The 19,749-nt window shown below is 41.1% G+C and overlaps 1 pseudogene; it reads right to left on the bottom strand.

Annotated features, from left to right (window-relative positions):
• Nucleotides 1-633: 633 nt before the first annotated feature.
• LOC123831139 overlaps nucleotides 634-19,749 on the bottom strand; it is a 33,697-nt pseudogene continuing 14,581 nt past the window's right edge.

The following is a 19,749-nucleotide window of genomic DNA, read 5'->3' as shown; positions in this document are numbered from 1 at the left end:
TATATTTATAGTGCTGTGTGTGTCTGTGTCTCTGTGGGATAGTGGGAGAGAAAAGATGGATGGCCTGGATTGCTTTGTGGTAAAATCTGTGCCTTAGCCAGAACACCACAGACAATGTCATATGCTTGCACATTATTTTTCAGACACGGATGCAAAGGCAGAGGGTGTTTCAGACTAGGCAAGAAATAAGAGTTATAAAAGTCAGATAAAATCTTTAGGTAGTGCTTGGGCAGTATGAAACTTCATATTAGAATCTCTCTAATGAGCTTTGAGGAAAAAGAGGAGTCATTTTACATTGCCAGAAACTTCAGTTACTCCCAGTCATCTATTCCCATTAGTTTCACATTAATTATGGTCATATTCTCTTGGCTGTGGGTCCCAATCCATCTCTTAGGCTGGGGTGAGGCCTGGTGGCTTCACATTTATTCCACACGGAGTGTGTGAATGCCTGCCCATCTACAATCAGCACAAATGTACAGTGTGGCAGGGACAGAACTCAGAGATTGTTTGAACAAAGTCCTTCACTTTACAGATGAGGACACTGATCATATTACATGAAGTATTTTGGCCAATTTCTCAGTCTCCCACTCAGGTGATTTGTTAGGGAAAAAATGTAAGACAAGATCCAAGATATTTAGCAAGTTCAAGGCCTGATGTGATTGGTTTTATTTTAGGAATATCATTGGGGGTGTTTTCTAGAGATACATGATTTGCTCAAGGCTACACTGGAGGAGATAAAACTGGATTTGAATCCAGTTCCCTGTGATTCCAATGCCTGCACCCTTTGCTCAGAGCCACTTCCACTCTGCTTCCTCGGTTCAGAGCAGGTGCCGAGCCTTCAGAGGACATGCCCGTTCTTCCTGCTTTCCTTTCTCCTCTCCTTCCCTACCACCCTCATGTCCGAGAAACAGCACAGATGCGGTAGTCAGCTGGGGAGATGGTGAGGCCCATTCTGAATTCCAGGCTCAGCTTCACATTGTCTGGAGGCTTAAAGGTAAATTTTTGCAAAAGGGTGGTGAAGAAAATAAAGAGCTCAGCCTTGGCCAGCTGTTCTCCAAGGCACGCCCGCTTTCCTGAAAGACAAGAACACAAGATGACTTATGTTTCCAGTTGATGTCAGTGCCCAGCAGGGATCGAAATCTACTACGTCTTGCAAAACTTCAACAGAAGAAGGGCCTGCTAGGCCCTGGGGCTTTCTGTACAGAGACTTATGTAATCTGACCACCACTGGGCTGAAGCAAAACATGGGAAACATGTATGTGGACTCAGTGTAGTGCCTTCAGGGTCAGGCAGGTGAAGGTGCAGGGTGTAGGTGATGATAGAAGTGGGAGGCCTGGGTTGACCTAGAAAGTGCAGGTCTAGCCTGCAGGCTGTAAAAAATCAGTAAAGAAACAACAATGACAAAAGCAGAAAAAAGTTAATTTCTTCCAGTCCTTAGAAGAGTACTGTCTGAAAGTATAAGCCAGTAATGTCAGTGGGGTTTCTAAAGCATCAGGCATTTATCCCCTAGATCATGTTTTCCTCCTTAATGATCGGGGACCTTGCTGACATGGATGGCCCTCTACATTGGAACTGCTTCAGCACCCCTCCTTGAGCAGTCCTGATGCCTGAAGGTCCTTCCCTCAAAGTGCCTTTGCTTCTAACATGGGCCCTAGGCTGGATCCTTTTACTCCATGCTCACACTTTACTCACACTTGGCCTTGTGTGGGCCATATCTGAGGCCTGGGTATGTGAGTCTAGAACTGGAGGTAGAGGACAGAGATCAGATTCAACTCCTTCCATTTTCTAGACATGTGATTCAAGGTAAGTTAAATTCTCTAGGCATTGGTGAAAATGTATGTTTAACGTGGGATCTGTGTTTTATATATTGCCTGAGCTACACACTGAATCCAAATAATAATGTAGAGACCAACCCAAAATATCTTGATACATTTTCTGGACAATATCAAACATTCTAGCTTTAAAATAACTTATCTATAACTTTGTCTCATTAGTTTAAACAAAGTATCCAGAAGAATACAATTTAAAAGACTACTGCAAGTAAACCATTTGGGTGGTAGCATTACTAAAATTGCTTTCTGTGTATTACAGTTCTTTCCTGTGATACTTTCCTCATTGTGCCCTTTATTCTGAAGTAATTTGAAATGTATAGAAAACTAGCAAGAATAATACAACACACTTAATTTTCTCAGTTATTTGAGAGTAAATTGCCTACATTACCCATGAACTCTTCAGTATGAATTCCCTCAAACAAGGACATTATCTGACATAACCACCAAATCAGGAAATCACCATCATCTATCTTCTCCTGTGGTCTGAATCAGGTTTTGCCAATCTCCCCAAAATGTCCTTCATTTAATAAAGGATCCAGTTTAGCATCAGGAAGTGACTTTTGAACTTCCATGACTTTGGCACTTTTGAAAATGATGGATCCATTATTTGGTAAATGTCTCTCATGTTGCCTCATGATTAGGTTCAGGTTGTGAGGTCATGTATTTCTGGCGGCCAGATAGATCCCAAGTGAAACTGTTCTGTTCACTCAATCAAGTGGGAATTAATTTTGATCTGTCCCATTACTGGTGACCATTATGGTGCTGTCTACCAATTCTTCCCTGTAAAATTATTCTTTTCCTCTTTGCAACTAATAAATACTTCTTTGAGACTATGTAAATAAACCAATCCTCAATGAACTAGTTTCCATTGCTCTTTCTTGCTCAAATTACTTATTACTCTAATGGTTGCTGATAAGGAATTTTAAAATTCCATCATTCCTTGTGCATTATTAGTTAGCATTGTACTACAAGAAATGCATCCTTCCCCCCTTATTTATTTACCCACTCATTTATTTATATTTTGTGAATTCACAAATTCTTATTTTTATTCAGAGAGGTAAAGTTTGTTATTAGTGTTTTGATCTCAAGAACTTGGGATTTGTCTAGCAAATGAGCATTTGAGATGGTATTTTTTTAATTTGGGGTACAAAAATATTTTCCCTCCCCCAGGCTGGAACCAGCCATTTTCACCAGAAATCCTGGATCCTTTCAGTGGAAAACATTATGCAGATACCAAGATCTGGGCATTAGAGGAGCTCATTGGTATCAAGGTGGTGTTGCTCCCAGGGTATCTCATGGGTAGAGCTGGGAAATTGTGTATGTATATAGTGTGAGTATATTTAAATATATACAACCATGTTTATGTCATTTACTTTTATATCTGCCCACCTATTTACCAAAAATTTGAGTTCATATCGATAACATCTGGTTTCAATTCAACACCACAGAGTTCATTCTATTATTTTCCTTCCCTTATTTGTAACTTATTCCCATTATCCTCAGTATGTTTACTTATTGGAGCAGTATCCTGTGTATACAGCTTCTCTTATATCACTGCCATAGCCATGCTGTGCAGACCCCCCTCATCTTGCTTGTGCTCTGATGCCCAGTCTAGGATTCTGCTGATTCCTCCCTTTTGCAAATGCCCTTCTCACCCCACTTGGGCTCCAACACCCACAGTGGTCACTACAATTATCTCTCTTGTGTGTGTAATTATTTATTTTCTCCCTAAGTAATACATAGTCAATGCAAAAAAGGGAAAACAGTGTGAAATAGAAAAAATATAAAAAGCTGCCATAGTTAACCCCCCTCAGCCTCAGTTTCATTATCTGTACAGTGGTGACAGTAACATGAACTTTGTAACTTGTACTAGAACAAGAACAGTTGTTTTTTTCCATTTCATTCATTGTCAAATCCTCAGGGTTCACTACTTGGCACATAATAGCTCAGGAAATGTTTTTAGAACTAAGGAACTGGGAAATTACTTGAAATAATTTATGAAAAATACCTAATTCAACACTAACAAACATACAAAGAATTTTTGTTATTCATTTCACAGTTTTATAACATCCTTTTGGAACTGGCTGGTTTGGAAACGAGAGTTGACCCAGCACCCTCTTTTGCATCATCCGAGTAGTTTACCATGTAAATTTATTACCTGGATTTATACAGAACAATGTAAATTTAAAGAGGCAAAAGGGGTGTCATATAGAGTAGAGTTCGATCCAATCCAGCCATGGCATTCACAATCTGTCCACATGCCCATAATAATAAAAGTAGTAGCTCCTTTCTTTTCTTGTTCCTCCCCATCCCCTTATTATATTAATAATTGTCTCTGATTCCATGTAAGTGGGTAGCCCTTAAAAATAACTTGAAACATTTGAAAACAATATAAAGATGGCAAGTGTCCAACTCTTTTGTGAGCAAGAGGCGAGGCCTGAGTCTCTGTACCCTGTATTCTGGGGGACCAAAAAAAGTGAAGGTGAAGTCTCCATCAGAAGCAAGCAAGGGCTCAGGAAGTGAGGGCAGCCTGAAGCAATGCCAGCCCTGGGAATCCTGATGTGTAACAATAGTAACAGGGAGTCACTCTGGGCAGGCTAAGTGGAGTGTAAAGACATTCCAACTAAAGTAATGGATTGATGGGGAGAAAAGCAGAAAAGGGCTGGAAGAGGAACTCTGGATTCATGCACTCCTCTTGTTTTCAAACTCACCTATTGAGAAGGGCAGAAAGGCTTTCCTTTTCTTAAACTGTCCATTCTCCAGAAAATGCTCAGGATTGAATGTGTCAGGGGTGGTCCACTCTCCGGGTCCCTGTGCAGTGCAGTCAGGTTGGTCACAAGCATGGTGCCCCGGAGAAGACAGCAGACTCAGAACAGGCTTCACCTATGCAATACACCTATGCACTGTGGTGGTAGCCCCATGCTCTCAACTCAGAGCCTTACCATATCCTCACCCTTCCAATTTCACCATCTTTTGAGCCTAGCCACCCCCCTCCCACCCACCCAAGGCCCGGGTCTTTGCCATGGTACAGTTTGCAATGATGGACAGCAAATGCCTTCTGGGAATTTACTAGGAAGGTGTGGCTCCTCTTGATTGAGTATGGATCTTCTCCATAGAAACAAGGTAGTGTACGACTTGTAAGAAGACATGCAGTATAAGAGCTTTGCCAGTCAGAACTGTACCAAAATCAACCCAGCTGCTCACTAAAGTGGCAACCATGGCAGTGCTAGCAAGGTAAATGGTGTCTCGTTCACCCCTGTGTCCCCCATTCTCTTTTCTCTAATGTCTACTACACTGCACAGGAGGTATGGTAGCACCAGGTCACCCAGTAAAGGGAACCACTGTACATGCAAGTACGTTGCAAGGAACCCAAGAGTCCTCCTTAAAGCCTTCCTGTCCCTCATTGTGTCTTCATGTAATTTTTCAGTGAGTGTGGTTGATTTTACTGTAGATTTCTCTTGATTCTGTCCTCCCCATTCTGTGTCCACTGTCATAGTCCAGGCTACCACCTTGCTGTCTCTACTCCTGTAATAGCTGGCTAACTGTGCCCCCTGTCCTCTCCCCTTTCATTCTGCTCCACACTCTGGAACCAGAGTGAACTGTGAATATAGGATTAATTCATGTCATACCCATCTACCCACCCACCTATACCTTGAACTTGAGAGAACCTTTCAGTAGCTTCCCATCACTCTGAGGTGACAGACCCATTGTCTGGCCCCTGTCTGGGCCACTCTCTCTGTGCCTGCACTCCCATTACATTGGCCTCTTTCAGCTTCTCAAACAGCTCCACTCCCACACATTTTTGTACCTTTCTAAATGTTGTTTACAGTATCTGAATGTGTGTCCTCCTTACTTTGTCACTGAGCTAACCCTTAAGCATTCTGCTGTCCTCAGCTCAAACATTACTTCCTTTGAAAGCCTCCTTGGACCACTCCTGCTTCCACTCCCCATTCCAGCCAGCCTTCATATTTACAGAAACCTGTGAGTGTTTTCAGGGGGGCAGTTATCATAGTTTCTAAGTATGTACTGGTGTGGTTATTGTCCTCAGGGCCATTTTCCCAGATCTGAGCATTGTGGTGCTTAATCAACATTTGTTGATTAAATCCAGAATAACTGCTGAACAGGATAACTGCTGAAGTACTCTCTATACTCAGTCTAGATTTAATGTTTTACATGCATGGTTTCATTTTCCTTCCACCTGTGAGGTAGGATTTCATGTTTTACAAATAACAAAAAAGAAGATATGAGATGTTAAATAACATGCCCAGAGTCACGTAACAAAAGTAGGTAGAGCCGTGATTTGAACTACGCCTATCTGACATCAAAGCCATGGCTCCTAGCCTACACTTTGTAGTAACTTAGGTCTCTCAGTTCTCAGGATGGTTATTAACATTGGTATTAAAAATCAGGAGTAGGACTGGGATGGTTTCCTGGAGCTTAAATGAATTGCTATGACAAAGCAAGCAGCACCTGTGAATTAATTTAGACCTCAGCCTTCACCTACAAAATGGAATCAGCAGGAATCAGTGAATGCAATAGCTACAGGCACAGCTGCTTTCCCTGGGTCTGCAGGGACAGTGACCAAAACATGTACAATGAGTAAACCCTCCTGGTTCTGCCTATTAAGCTTGTGTCCAGGTAGGATACATGCAGAGGGACAGGGACAACTAGAAAGGACCTACAGAATCTGACCAGGTGGTGAGAAAGCAAGGGACCTGTAAATGTGCAGTGTGCAGAGAGGGCACCAGGGGGCACAAGAGAGCTGTCTGCTGATACCAAAAACCTGGAGGGCAGAGATCAGAATTTCCTTCCTGAGGACAAGGAATTGAACAGGGAGGAACTGAGAGCAATCCCAAGATGACTCACTTAAGGTCAAAGTAACACAACTCCTGTGTAGACAACAGGATGTAGTATTAAAGAGGTGAACCCGGGTATCAGAAGAGATCTGGTTCCTGAACCAAACTCATCACATTGTAATTGAGAGACATTACACAGGCTGAATCACTATGAGCCCTGATTTCCCCATTTAGATAATAAAAATAACAGACTTAAACTGAGAACAGATTAAGCATTCTGAAATGACCTATGTATTCCATGGGACATAATTACTGCTTCTTCATAGGTGTTAGTTTCTTTCTCCCCTTTTCTGATACTGAGTATTGCACACACTTGGATTGGTTTTTCTTATGGGATGGACCCCCACTCCCACCCCCACCTCACAAAACGGGCAGCAAGGAAAAGCTGAAACAACACCTGTGGCAATATTATGTTAGATGTTGGCCAGGTGGTCTCAGTTGACCCTTCATATTTCACTATTCTATAGACCCAGGATTGTGAAGCAGAATTTTCCATAGAAATTATGGCAGGTCCCTAGTCCTGAAAGATGCTCTACCAAGGCAAAGAAGAAAATTCCATGGCCACATCTGACTAAAAATGGCTGCAGCTATATCTGCACAAAGATTCACAATACACATTTTACAGTAAGAATACAGAAATCCCACAGCAAAGAAAACCCCATCTTTGCTTACACATATTTGACCTAGGAATCTCCCTCCCCCTCCATAATAACTGTTAATATCTAGTTGAACTAATATTCTAAAGGCCACACATAAAGAAAAAAAATTAGTAGTGAATCGGCAATAATAATGTCACTCCACATTTAAGTGATTCTGTAGGACAAGAGTCCATGTCACTTTTCTATTTCAGATTCCTGTCATTTAAAAAGATGAGCTTGAAGAACTCAGGCTGGAGTCCTTAATTACCTTAGGTATGTAGTACCCAGCCAGGGTGGTATCAGCTGTCACTTGCCTGGGCTCATTCATGGGAAGGATATCTCCCATTCTCTGCACCTCATGGACGACGGCATTGGTGTAGGGCATGAACTCCCGAGATACCATGCTGGGCTGCTGTGACTGGCCAAGCACTCTGTCGATCTCAGCTTGTGTTTTTTCTTGAAGAGAAGAGAAAGTCCTATTATTCTATAACTTTCCTTGAGCCTGGTTAAGCCCAGGAATGGAGTAAATAGGATCAAAGTGCTGACCACTGCAGTGGGCTCTACCAAGTCTTGGTTCTCAAGGTGGTAGATGGAGAGTGAAAAGCAGGCCATGGGATGGAACAATTCTGGGTGAATATTTTTGCTCTACCAAATTACTGCTCCAACTTACTTAAACTCTTTGAGCCTCAGGTTTCTCTTCCTATTAAGTGAGACTAAATCTACCTCCATCTTAGGGATACTTTGAAATTTATATTACCTGATTGAGGTGAGCACCCAAATAATATAAAAACTACTAATTGTCCCCCAATATGTTTTTTTTCTCTCTTTATAATAGAGGTTTTAGCTGGATACCTGGTTATCAGGCCAAAGACTCCATCTCCCATATTCCCCTTTTGACTAAGTGTGATCATGTGACTAAGTTCTGACTAATGGACTGTGTGTAGGAGGAATGTTTAATACTTAGGAGGTGCCCTTCCACTTTATCCCTTCCTCATGGTGGAAAAGCAGTCTTTGTGTGGAGCAATATCTGCCCGTTCAGCGAGGACATCATCTTAGATACAACACAACAACCACACACTGGAGAGGTGGAGCTCAGTGGGCTCTGCAGAGTGTGGTTCAAATTTCATACCTGAGAGCAAATAGAAGCAAATATTATAAAATGGAAGTTTATAATACTGTTTATAATAATTTTTACTTTTATAATACTTTACTGTTCATTTAACAACATTTTAATACTGGTAAAAGACACATAACATAAAATTTATCACTTGAATTTTTTCAAGTGTGCAGTCTAATAGTGTTAAGTATAGTCACATTGTTATGTAACCAGTCTTCAGAACATTTTTAAATGCAGAACTGAAACTATGTCCATGAAACAACAACTCCCCCATCTCCCCAATTCCCCAGCCTCCAGCATGTACCATTCTACTTTCTGTTTCTCTGAATGTGACTACTCTTGATACCTCACACAGTGGAATCACACAGTATTCGTTTTTGTATGACTGGATTATTTAACTTAACATGATGTCCACAAGGTTTATCCATGTTTCAGCATAAGTCAGAATTCCCTTCCTGTTTAAGGCTGAATGATATTCCATTATACTCCACATTTTGTTTATTCTGTCTTACATTGCTGGACACACAGTTGCCACCTCCTGGAGATTGTGACTGATGCTGCTATGAACATGGGTGTGAACGGCTGTCATCTTCAGCCATTATTATTTTGGAGCCTCTGTTACAGAGACGAAGTCTATATCCTAACTAGGCAGCTTTTAAGCTTGTAAAAAAATGTGATTTGCAGTTGCAAAGGCATTTTGCATTGTGACTCAGGAGATATATATGGATTAAACAAATTTTTGCATAGTATATGAGAAGTTCTCTGATCTTCTCTTTCTTTTAAGAAAAAATTGTTTTTGATCCACTAAATTCATGTTATATGCCTTTAATAAACTGTTACCCACAGTTTAAAAAACTGTATAATAACAAATCTGATCTCTCTTTTGGGACCTGCAAAAAGAAAACTGTTTCTAAGTCACTGTCCTTAAATGAACTGCAGTCTGTGAGGAAGAGGTATAAATGATGTGCAATAAACACAGTAATGGAGGTGTGTTAGGTCATCTAGGGAGAAAGTGCTAGGCATTCTCTATGGGATTGGAAAAACATGGAATGAGAGGCGGTGTTGAGTAGATTCTTCAAGCAGAGCTAGTGGTTTACCAGGCAGAAAATCAAGGAAACACATTCTTCTAGAGGGACGAGCTGGTGCGATGACACTGAGGCATAAACAATGACAATGCAAAGAAAATGACATGTGATTTAATGAGGCTACATGCAGTGTGGGTGGAGGTGAGGTTGGACAGGAAGCAAGAGGCACATCAGAGGCCATGATATCTCAAACTAGAAGTTTGAACATTATCTAAGGGCAATGGAAGACATAACATCAAAGGTGGGAAGGCTGAGACCAAGTTTGTTTTCCTTTCCTCCCTCCCTCCCTCCCTCCTTCCTTCCTTATTTTTATTTTGTATCTTCTGCCATCTAACCTCCCCTAGAGCAAAATTTCACCTGAGAATGTAACTCTCTCCTGGAATTCACCACAATGTCAATTAACTTCACCGTTTATCCTGCTAGACTGTGTTTCCTGAGAGCAGGGACTCTGTTTTATATTTGTATTGGTGGGATCCATCACAATCATGACAGAAAAATTGCTGAATGTCCCCATTCTGAAATTCACATGGCCTCAAGAGCATGCTATCTTCCTTTCAGTCTACCATGCTATCTTCTACTCCCACCTTTGGAGTGGCATGCTCCAGGAGACACCACTGTGTGCTGGCTCAGATACCCACTGACATGCTCACCTTGGATTTCCAGGTAGAAAGCCATGTAAAGCAGAGCCCAGCATAGCATTGTTGAAGTTGTCTCAGTGCCAGCCAAGAAGAGATCCAAGGTGATGAAGATGAGTTTTTCCTCATGGAAACTGGAAGTGGCATTGCCCATATGCTAGAAAGCACCATGCTTATTAGTGGATTTGGAGGGTTCTTGGTTACCATAATACAGAGGGGCTTCATGCTAGGGAGAGCATGTGGGAGGAGGGGGTCCTAGGAGGAAGGGCTTTCCCCTTTGGTCTTCTCAGGAGGCAGAGTCTCATTACAGCAATATTGTTAGCACAGTCCTACACAAGTGCTGGTAGCTTTTTTTTTTTTTAGCTTGGGTGAATGGAAATCAAAGCTAGTTTTCAATGCCTATAGTTTGAGAGAAGCAATTAGTACAGTGGAAAGAGAAGCTATTAGTCCAGTAGGGGATGGACTTCGGTTCTGATATTAACCACATTGCTCACTATTTCTGTGACACAGGGAAAGTTACTTCACCTGCTTGGGCTTCAGTTTCCTGTTTTATAAAATAGAAATAACAAAACACACCTCTGAAGAGGACATTTATGAGAGGTAATGGGTACACAGCAAAAACTCAACAAATATTTATACTGATACTAAACAGAATAATTTAATTTTTCTATGTACAACAAGCTTTGTATCTGTCAGTGAATCTTTTTCTTGTAAGTGAAAACTCTCTGAATGTACCAATCATTCCTTAGGACAACCCATTGTCATTACCACCTTCCTCTGAAAGCCTCAATTGGTCCACATTCCTCTTACTGTGAGTCCCATGCCTGCACACCATAGAGCAAGGGAAGTCTCCTCCTCTGAGTAAAACTCAATGTTTCTATTAATATCACACCAATAAGGTGAAATAAGAAGGGGGATGGGGAAGAAATCCATGATTCTGCCAACTTTCACAAGAGGAACACATCATGTGATAGTCAACAATTATGAAACTAATTATGAAACTAATGCAATGAAGTATGTTCATCAGAAGGAGTACTGATTTAAATGCTACACATCCAATTTGGCTTTTTTCCCTATGTCTTTCCTATAGTGTGGGAAAGTGGGCAATATCAGGTCCTATTCAAGCCTTGAGGATAAACTCTGGCATCTGACTCAACTTCCCTTGTGTTCTGTCTGGGGAAGGAGAAAGGGATAGGTAATTGGGCAGGTTCGAGGAATACTAAAACAAAGCTTTGAGGCTCAAGTCTTATTTTTCCTTTTTTAATATAGCACCTTCAGATATGGGTAGAGGGTGGAGACTAGAAGATGAAAAGGCAGTATTTAGGCATTCCTAAGGCCTCAAGCCAACCATCACCAAACCCATATCTTTACTTCTAATTGCCTCATCCATCCTAAGTTAATGCTACTCTCTCTCTTTTTTTAAGATTTTATTTATTTATTTTTAGGGACAGGGGATGGGAGGGAGAAAGAGAGGGAGAGAAACATGCATGTGTAGTTGCCTTTCACATGCCCCCTACTAGGGACCTGGCCCACAACCCAGGCATGTGCCCTGACAGAGAATCAAACTAACTGGCAACCCTTTGGTTTGCAGCCTGCACTCAGTCCACTGAGCTACACCAGCCAGAGCAAGTTAATGCTGCTCTTACACTCTATGAAATCCTGCCTCTATTTTCACTCCCTTGTTGTCAGTTTAATCATGACTCACAATTATGTCCATGCCTAATCTCTGGAACCAGTAGATGTTATGTGGAAAAAAGGGATTTCATAGTCATGATTAAGTTAAGGGTCTTGATATGGGAAGATAATCTGTAGAATCACAGTGAGCCCAATACAATCACAGGAGGCAAGAGTGTTGTAAGGAGAAGGTGTAAGGATGGTAGCAGAGAAGATGCTACACTGATGGCTTTCAAGATAAAGGAGAGGGCTATGAGCCAAGCAACACAGGCAACTTCTAGAAGCTGGAAGCATCAAGGAAATGGTTTCTCCCCTAGAGCCTTCAAAGGAGCCAGCTTTGCTAACACCCTGACTTTAGTCCACTCTAACTGCTTTCAGACTTATGACCTCCTGAGCTGGAACAGAATAAATTTGTGCTATAGTGAGCCACTAAGTTAATTTGTGACAGCATCCATAGGAAACTAATACATCTCCATTTGTTCTTCAACAAAGCCCAGGAAACAACTGTGGTTTCCTCACCTTTTCCACTTCCTTGAGGTATGCATCAAGAAAATCTCTTGTCTTCTCAGGATTCCAATCTCTCTTGTGCTTTTCAATAACATGAGAAACAAACAATTTCATTTTCTACCATTTGCTGAAAAGTACTTGGCAGGCTCCAGGAATGAAGTGCATTATTCGTGGAAAGACAGTATAGAGCTGATCGAGAAAAACAGAACAATGACAGAGACATCATGGTCCCAGTCTCCTAGTTTTTAAGACAGCAGAAATGTTCTTTTTCTAGCCCTTGTTTGCCTGCACTTGGACTGAGACTGTTCTTTTCTCTCTCATCCCTCCTCTTACCCCTCCAGCAAAGCATTTCAGAGCTCCATTCAAAATATATTGTTTCAGAGCATTTCTCACCACCCCAACTGCTCTGTCTCCTCCAACAAATCACTGTCTCTTGTCTGGATGCTATAATAGCCTCTGATAGTTTTTCTGATTCATTCTTATTCCTGTTCTCAGTCTATTTTTCCACAGAACTCCAGAGTGATCATTTAACAGTTTAATTCAGTGATTTTCAACCAGTGGGCTGGAAGAATTTTTAAAACATGTAATACCTGATTATTTTTTTAAATGCCAACAACCAACACAATAGCTGTCCAGTGTGAATGAATCAAAATTATACCAATTTTTGTCAGATCAGCAAAAAAGGTATACTTTTGGTGCGTCAGAGAAGTTTAGTAATTAGTTTATATGTGCCATGAGATGAGGAATGTTGAAAATTGCTGTTTAAACAGGATCATTTCACTTTTTGTTTGTCAGTTCTTCAATGACTCCCCAAGACACGCAGGAAAACTGCTACATTATTCTCTAGGCATTGAAGCTCTACATGAGCAGGTGCCTGCACACACCTGTCACTCCTAGCCACCTTACCTTCTCCAGTCTGCCCATTGGTCTCTGTAAGAACATCAAGGATCTTTCTCTTTAGGCCTTTGCTTTTGCTATTCCCTCCAACTGGAAGGCCCTTCCTCTGAAATCTCCTGAACTCCAGTCCCTTCATGTCATTAAAGTGCTGCCCAAATGTCATCTACTTGGAGCAGCCTCCCCTAATGATCTAATAAGTAGCAGCACCCCTGTCACCCTCTTTCCATTCCCTTATCCTGTCTTATTTTTCTTCATGGCATTTAACACTATTTTGTGATATATATGTATATATGTTTATATACATATATACATACATATACACATATATACATATACACATATACATATATACACATATCACAAAATTCATGTATATGTAAGTATATATAAGTTTGGTAAACATATATATGTATTTGTCCCCACTAAGGTAATCTCCTTATTTCATTTTTAATGAAATAAAGATGGGTTTGAATACATTTTCTTTAATAATAATTTGGTAGGAAATAGATAGCACAGCATAGTGGAAAATCACTTAGACTTAAGGCATAACATAGGTTTGGCTAATAGCGCTGCTGCTTTCTAGCTATAATACATTGGTAATAATAATAATGAGGAGGAGGATGTAAGTTGTTGTTCCTTATTTTAACTAGTTGCCAGTGGGGACCCAGAGCTATTCTGGTGGCAAAATATCATGAGGCCTATTAAACATCTAACCGAGAGCCAGTGCACCACTATGTGGATTTGCTCACATATTCTCATATCTGTCTGAATACACCATGATGCTTCAATTTGTCTTTAAAAGATTATTATGAAAATTAACTCTGATCAAGTATGTGTAGTTGTCCATCAAAGTACCTGGTCTATTTTGGGATTCTAAGAAATGGTTATTAACCCTACTCTGCTGTCCCTTCTTACCCCTTCAGAAATTTCATTTTCCTGGAGAAAGTCAGCTGGGTACCTTGAACTCTCATGACTTCCTGGGTTCTTTCTTAATAGAAGAGCAAAAATGGAGTCACTAAGTTGGGGACTACCATGTCTGGAAGTGAGAAGAAGGAATTCAAAAATAACTTTGACAACAATAATAAAAATATCAGCTCACATTCACTGTTGCCTTTGCATGTGCCAGGACTCACACTAATATCTTTATCCATTTTGGTGTGATGGATCCATAGACATCCAGGCAAAGATGCTTATCAGGAATAAATAAAAATAAACCTGTTTCTAGATACCAGAGAGGCTACCTCAAGACTTGGGGCTGATTTTTACTTAGACATGCCTTCCAAACCCAGAACAGTGGCTGAGAGACCAAGAAGCTTCACAGAGTTTTTGACATACTCAGAACACCCCAGGACTAAAATGGAGTGCAGGCCCCACCAAGGTAGGGGCAAGGTTTGAACCCCAAGTGCCTTTACCCTATGAAATTTGGAGACATGATACCCTGCTGATGGGCCTGAAAAGAGAGTAACAGCTTTGGAAAACTGGCATCTTCTATGTTCAGGTTTATATATGGAAGAGAAATGAATGGATGTATCCACAGGAACAATTGTACTAGAATGTTCATGCAGCTTTACTTCTAACATTTAAAACCTGGAAATAACCCAAGTGTCTCTCAATAGAGAAGAGAGTGGTAAACAGTGGCATACCCATAAAATGGAATACTATGCAGAATTTTTAAAAAGAGCAACTAATACAGATGAATCTCAAAACAGGGTGCCCAGGGGGAAGCCAAGCACAGAAGAAAAGTTCTGAGACAGGAGGTCTGAGGTGGCTGGGTTAGGGAGGGACATGGATGGAAGAACTCAAACACAATGGTACTCCTGACATTTTTAATTAAAAAAGATAAGAGCACAGGTGTATGGCATATGAAGTTCACTGCTTCATACTGAGGCAGCCACTGTCCTGCACTGACCATGAACGCTAGAGATGCTCACAACACGAGAAACATACACATGGGCTACTGAGTCCTGTGGAGAAATAGGGACAGAACGGCCACTTACTCAAGGGGGGAGCGCACCGAGTCACTGCCTGAGTAGGCTTTTATTAGGAGCATGGATACAGTTTGTTGATTACAGTCTGACAGAGAAGATCAAATGAATAGATAGCTTTCAAAGGGCTGACAGGGCTCAGGCTGAGTTTGAGATTTTATCACTTAAAAAGCTACAGGACCTAAAAGCTAGTTTCGTTTCCTGCCTGTGCCTTCATATTTTAATTCAAGAGCATCCTCCAGCAAGCAGGTCTCACAGGATCTTGCATATTCTATGCTGCACATCTAATTACCCTGGGGGTCCACTGATTCTGGTCTGGACTGCACTGCCCCTGTTATTTCCACAGGCCTGAGTCAGGCAGAGACAAAGGCAGCCGGAGATTTGGATTTCTCACAGCTAGAACAAGGACTCATGCTTTGTCAAAGCCGAGGGAGCTGGGGTCAATGTCGATCACCCCCTCTTTTCCACAGCCCCCTGAGTCTCTTCCCTGATGGCCTATTCCCCCATGATCATGTCTGTCTTAGATTCATTCTCCTCTGAGAATTGTTACCCATCATTGACTACTGACCAAGCAATGGGGGCCAGACATAGAGCAGGCAGCACTCCTGCCAGGGAAGTAAGTTTGTCTCCTTAGTGTCTCCTGGTTCGGAGGTCTCTCACTCAGCCTTAGCCACAGAGGGTTACAGCTTCGTGAGACCAGGCAGGGTGGACCCCAACATTACATGAATGTTAAAAATGTCCTTGGATACAGTAAATATTTAATTATGTTATCTAAAATTCTGTAGTCATAGGTTGATTTCAAGCAAGTTTGTGTTGAACTCATTTTTAAAGGGTTATATTGTAGCTTAAAAAAACCCATGCCCGACATCAGCCTCAGTATCTTTAACCAAGAAAAGAAAGGAGAAACCCTTACGTAGGACCACACTGACATCTCTAGACATACAACCTAATCCAGCAACTTCAGCATTTCTTGAAACTGATCATCCTGATACTCAAAGTGCTCCCCAAAGGTGATGGAGCAAATGATATTGGAAACTGCATTGTTGATCTTGAAGTGAGGATTAAAAGGCTGTCCTGGAGGTGGAAGAAATGGTAGATCCTTCAGACTGGTTTGCTTCTGTTTTCTACTGAGAGTCTACATGACATATGACATCCTGAGGACAGAAACACACCTGAGGTGATGGCCACAGCACCTTAGACTGGGTCAGACATACAGCAAGTACTCACTCAGTGGCTAGGAAATCAAACTGATGACTTGGGTTTAAAATCAATAATGTGTTTAATGCCCTTCTTCTTGTGCTTAATTCTAGAGCTCCCTAAGGGAAGGGCCATGGTTAGTTGTTTGGTTATATCCTCAGGGCCCAATACAGTGCTGGGCACAGGACAGGCTTGCAAGTACTGAGGAAGTATCTGTTCAGTGAATGAAAGGGCCACAGTCTCCTGCACATGTCCTAGAGGAGGACACTCACCCTTCTCCTCCTCTATTGCCAGGGCCAGGTGATGGACCTCCTCCTGTATGCACTCCTCTAAGCTCTTCTTTCCTAAACCAAAGTCCCTTAGTGTTGTCAGAGTGAACCTTCTTTGCTCCTTCCATATCTGCCCATTGGACAGGATCAGTCCTGAAAAGAGAAAGCCAGCATTATGAAAAGAAAGCCAACATATGGTATGGGAATTTCTATGAGACTGTAGAAAGGAAAAGGTCATTAGGAAGTTGGGCAGTATTCAGAGCAATCATCCCAGAGCAATGAATATAATTGCTCCCATGTACTGGTTGATGGAAATAACAAGCACATTAGTATTTTTTATGCATTATGTAATTTAGTATTCACAGAAACTCTGGGAGGTAAATACAATTATCAACCCCTTTCCAACTTTGCTGAGGAAAATACTGAAGCTCAAGGGAAAAAGTAAAGTTTGCAAAGTCACACACAGGGCAGTAAGCAACTGAGTAGGCATTCAAGTTCACATGTACCTGACTGCAAAGGCCATACTCTGATTACTAGTAACATAGCTATATTTAAGTATTTATGCTGTACAACACACTAAGAATACACCCATAGGCAAGATTATCCATATTTGTAAAGAGGCAAGGCTTTAATGGGTTTTATAGGAGAGGTCCCATCTACACTTAACCTTCATAAATGAAGAAATGACTGAAGAAAGCAGAGGAGTGAATATCCCATGCAGGCAAAGGAAAAGACAACATCTGGGTGTGTTCAACTTACCATCATTTCATGTATAACACGGGTAAGGCCACATCCCTTTCCTTTCTTCACTTCTAGAGCACTCTTCAACTCCTTTTAATGTCTAACTTTGGCTCTACCCTCTCAGTTAAACGGCCCTCCTTGCTGTCAAATCCAGGGTTGCTTTTTAACCTCATCTTACTTGGTTTTTCAGCGTGAGACACTTTTTTCTTGAAACACTCTTTTCCAGTAGTGTTCAGGACACTACACTTCCCAGAATTTTTTTCCTAATTTTTGAAAGCAGAGAATTCCTATATCTCTGGCTAGTTCATCTTCTACCCAATTCTGAAATGATGGAGTTCTTTGAAAGAAGGTCTTCTCTTCTTCCCCTATACTGCATTTCTGGAAAAATCTCACACCTAAACATTCAAGTAACATCTATTAATAGTGACCTTCAATTTCTATCTCTGAACTTCAGACACAGATATACCAATGTCTGCTTGACTTTACCAACTAAAGATATTGCAAACTCAGCATATCCATGATGGAATTTATGCTGTTCTCCATATAGCTCCCCACCCAAGCCAATCTTACCTTCTCCTTCAAAAGCCCTTCTTTCCATTCAGATATCCATTTGGATGTCTACCTAAACACTTCCTTCTCCCTCTATTCCCTCTTCTAGGTCATCATGTCCTACTGGATTTATCTCCTGAATATCTTAAATCCATGTATTTTCACTGCCACTGTCCCAGGTTAACCTAGTGTACTGTCCTATCTTGCTACCTTCCTAGTCCAAGCTATCACCTTCTCTAGCTTAAAATGCTGCAACAGCCTGTTGCTTCCTTTATTTCAGTCACTACAGTACAACCAAAACAAGTTTTTAAAATGTACAATGTTGATATGATGACTCCTTTCTCTACTAAAAAACATTTAAGAGCTTCCTTATTTTAGTATAAAACCCATCATCCTTATCAAGAATTTGCACAAACTATTCCTGGCCAAGCTCTGCAGCTTCATCTGCATTTAATGATTCCCTTTGATCTGTTTTCTTGCCACATTGGCCACTTTTTCATTTCCTCAAGTTCACGGTGCTTCTTCTCACCTCTGGGACTTTTTGTATTCTATTCCCTCTGCCTGATTGCCTCTTTACTTGATTAAATTGTTTGTCACTTACATTAGTTTTTTCCTGAATCCTAGGACTGGATTAGATAACCCTAATATGTGTATTCTGCACATATGTACAAAATGGCTTTAAATTATTATAGTTAGATCATAATCTTACTCTCGGAACAGAACTTGACTTACATAAGAACATGGATTTTATCTGTCCTACTCATTGTTGTATTGCTTGTGCTTAGCACTGTGCTTCCCATTGCAGATAATAGAGTAGATGGATTTAGAGTTAATAGATACAATATTTCAAAGAGGAAAGGGAAGCATCTGAAATATTGATCGTGCTCTGGTAGAGTAATAACTTTGAGTTTTTCATTTAGATTTTTAAATGTTTAAGTTCATTTAATGATAATTTAAACTATTTATGCCAAACTGTTCTAATGTAGACTGGAAGGCTTGAGATAGCCTGTGGACACAGCTTTAATGATGAAGCATAAGGGGCTACAATCAAGAAGAAGAAATGACAAAACCAGAGGAAGGAAGATCCACATCCCTTATCCTAGTGGAAGAGATCTGCAGTGGGAAACCAGAAAGAGAGAAAGTATCGGTTCTTTCAGTGCACCATGGAATGCTACATTGTTTATCAAAGCCTGGTCACTTGTTTTTCAAAGTATGCACAGTGAATTCACACAGGAGATGCAGTTTATTCTTAATCCCTGACATTAGGGCTGACCCAGCACAGTCCTCAGGGAGGGAGCCTTTGTAGGGAAATGAGAACATCAAGCTTCCACTAAAGGCAGCAGTTTTATAATGGGCGTGGTCTCTAGGGTGTGCTGGAGTGGTTTAGTCTCAGAGGCACCATTAACAGACCTTAGAATTATGAAACATACACATCTGACATTGGTCAAGAAACTTACCATTTTTCTTAAAGATCTCTTCTCGAATGGGGGATATGGGGTGGTCAACAAACTTGTGGCCCTGGTGGCCAAGGGCCTCTTTGATTAAGGGCAATCCAGTTACAACAACTGCAGGCCAGATACCAAACTCCATGCTGAAAATATTCCCATATTTCTTCACATACTGAAAAATAAATTGTCAGATGTGAATGTGCACACCTTTGTGTGTCCAAGAAAGGAGTGTGTAGCTGGAGGGCTTGTATTGAGAGCATGGGTGTGTGCTCTTTTTGAGCTGACAGGAATGTGTCTCCCTGTTTTATTCTCCTCCTCT

This window comes from Phyllostomus hastatus, unplaced genomic scaffold (assembly GCF_019186645.2).
Source record: "Phyllostomus hastatus isolate PE091 unplaced genomic scaffold, TTU_PhHast_1.1 phas_contig_147, whole genome shotgun sequence".
In the NCBI taxonomy this organism is placed as follows: domain Eukaryota; kingdom Metazoa; phylum Chordata; class Mammalia; order Chiroptera; family Phyllostomidae; genus Phyllostomus; species Phyllostomus hastatus.
The sequence above is the reverse complement of the archived record's forward strand: the minus strand, read 5'-3'. Positions and strand labels throughout refer to the sequence as shown.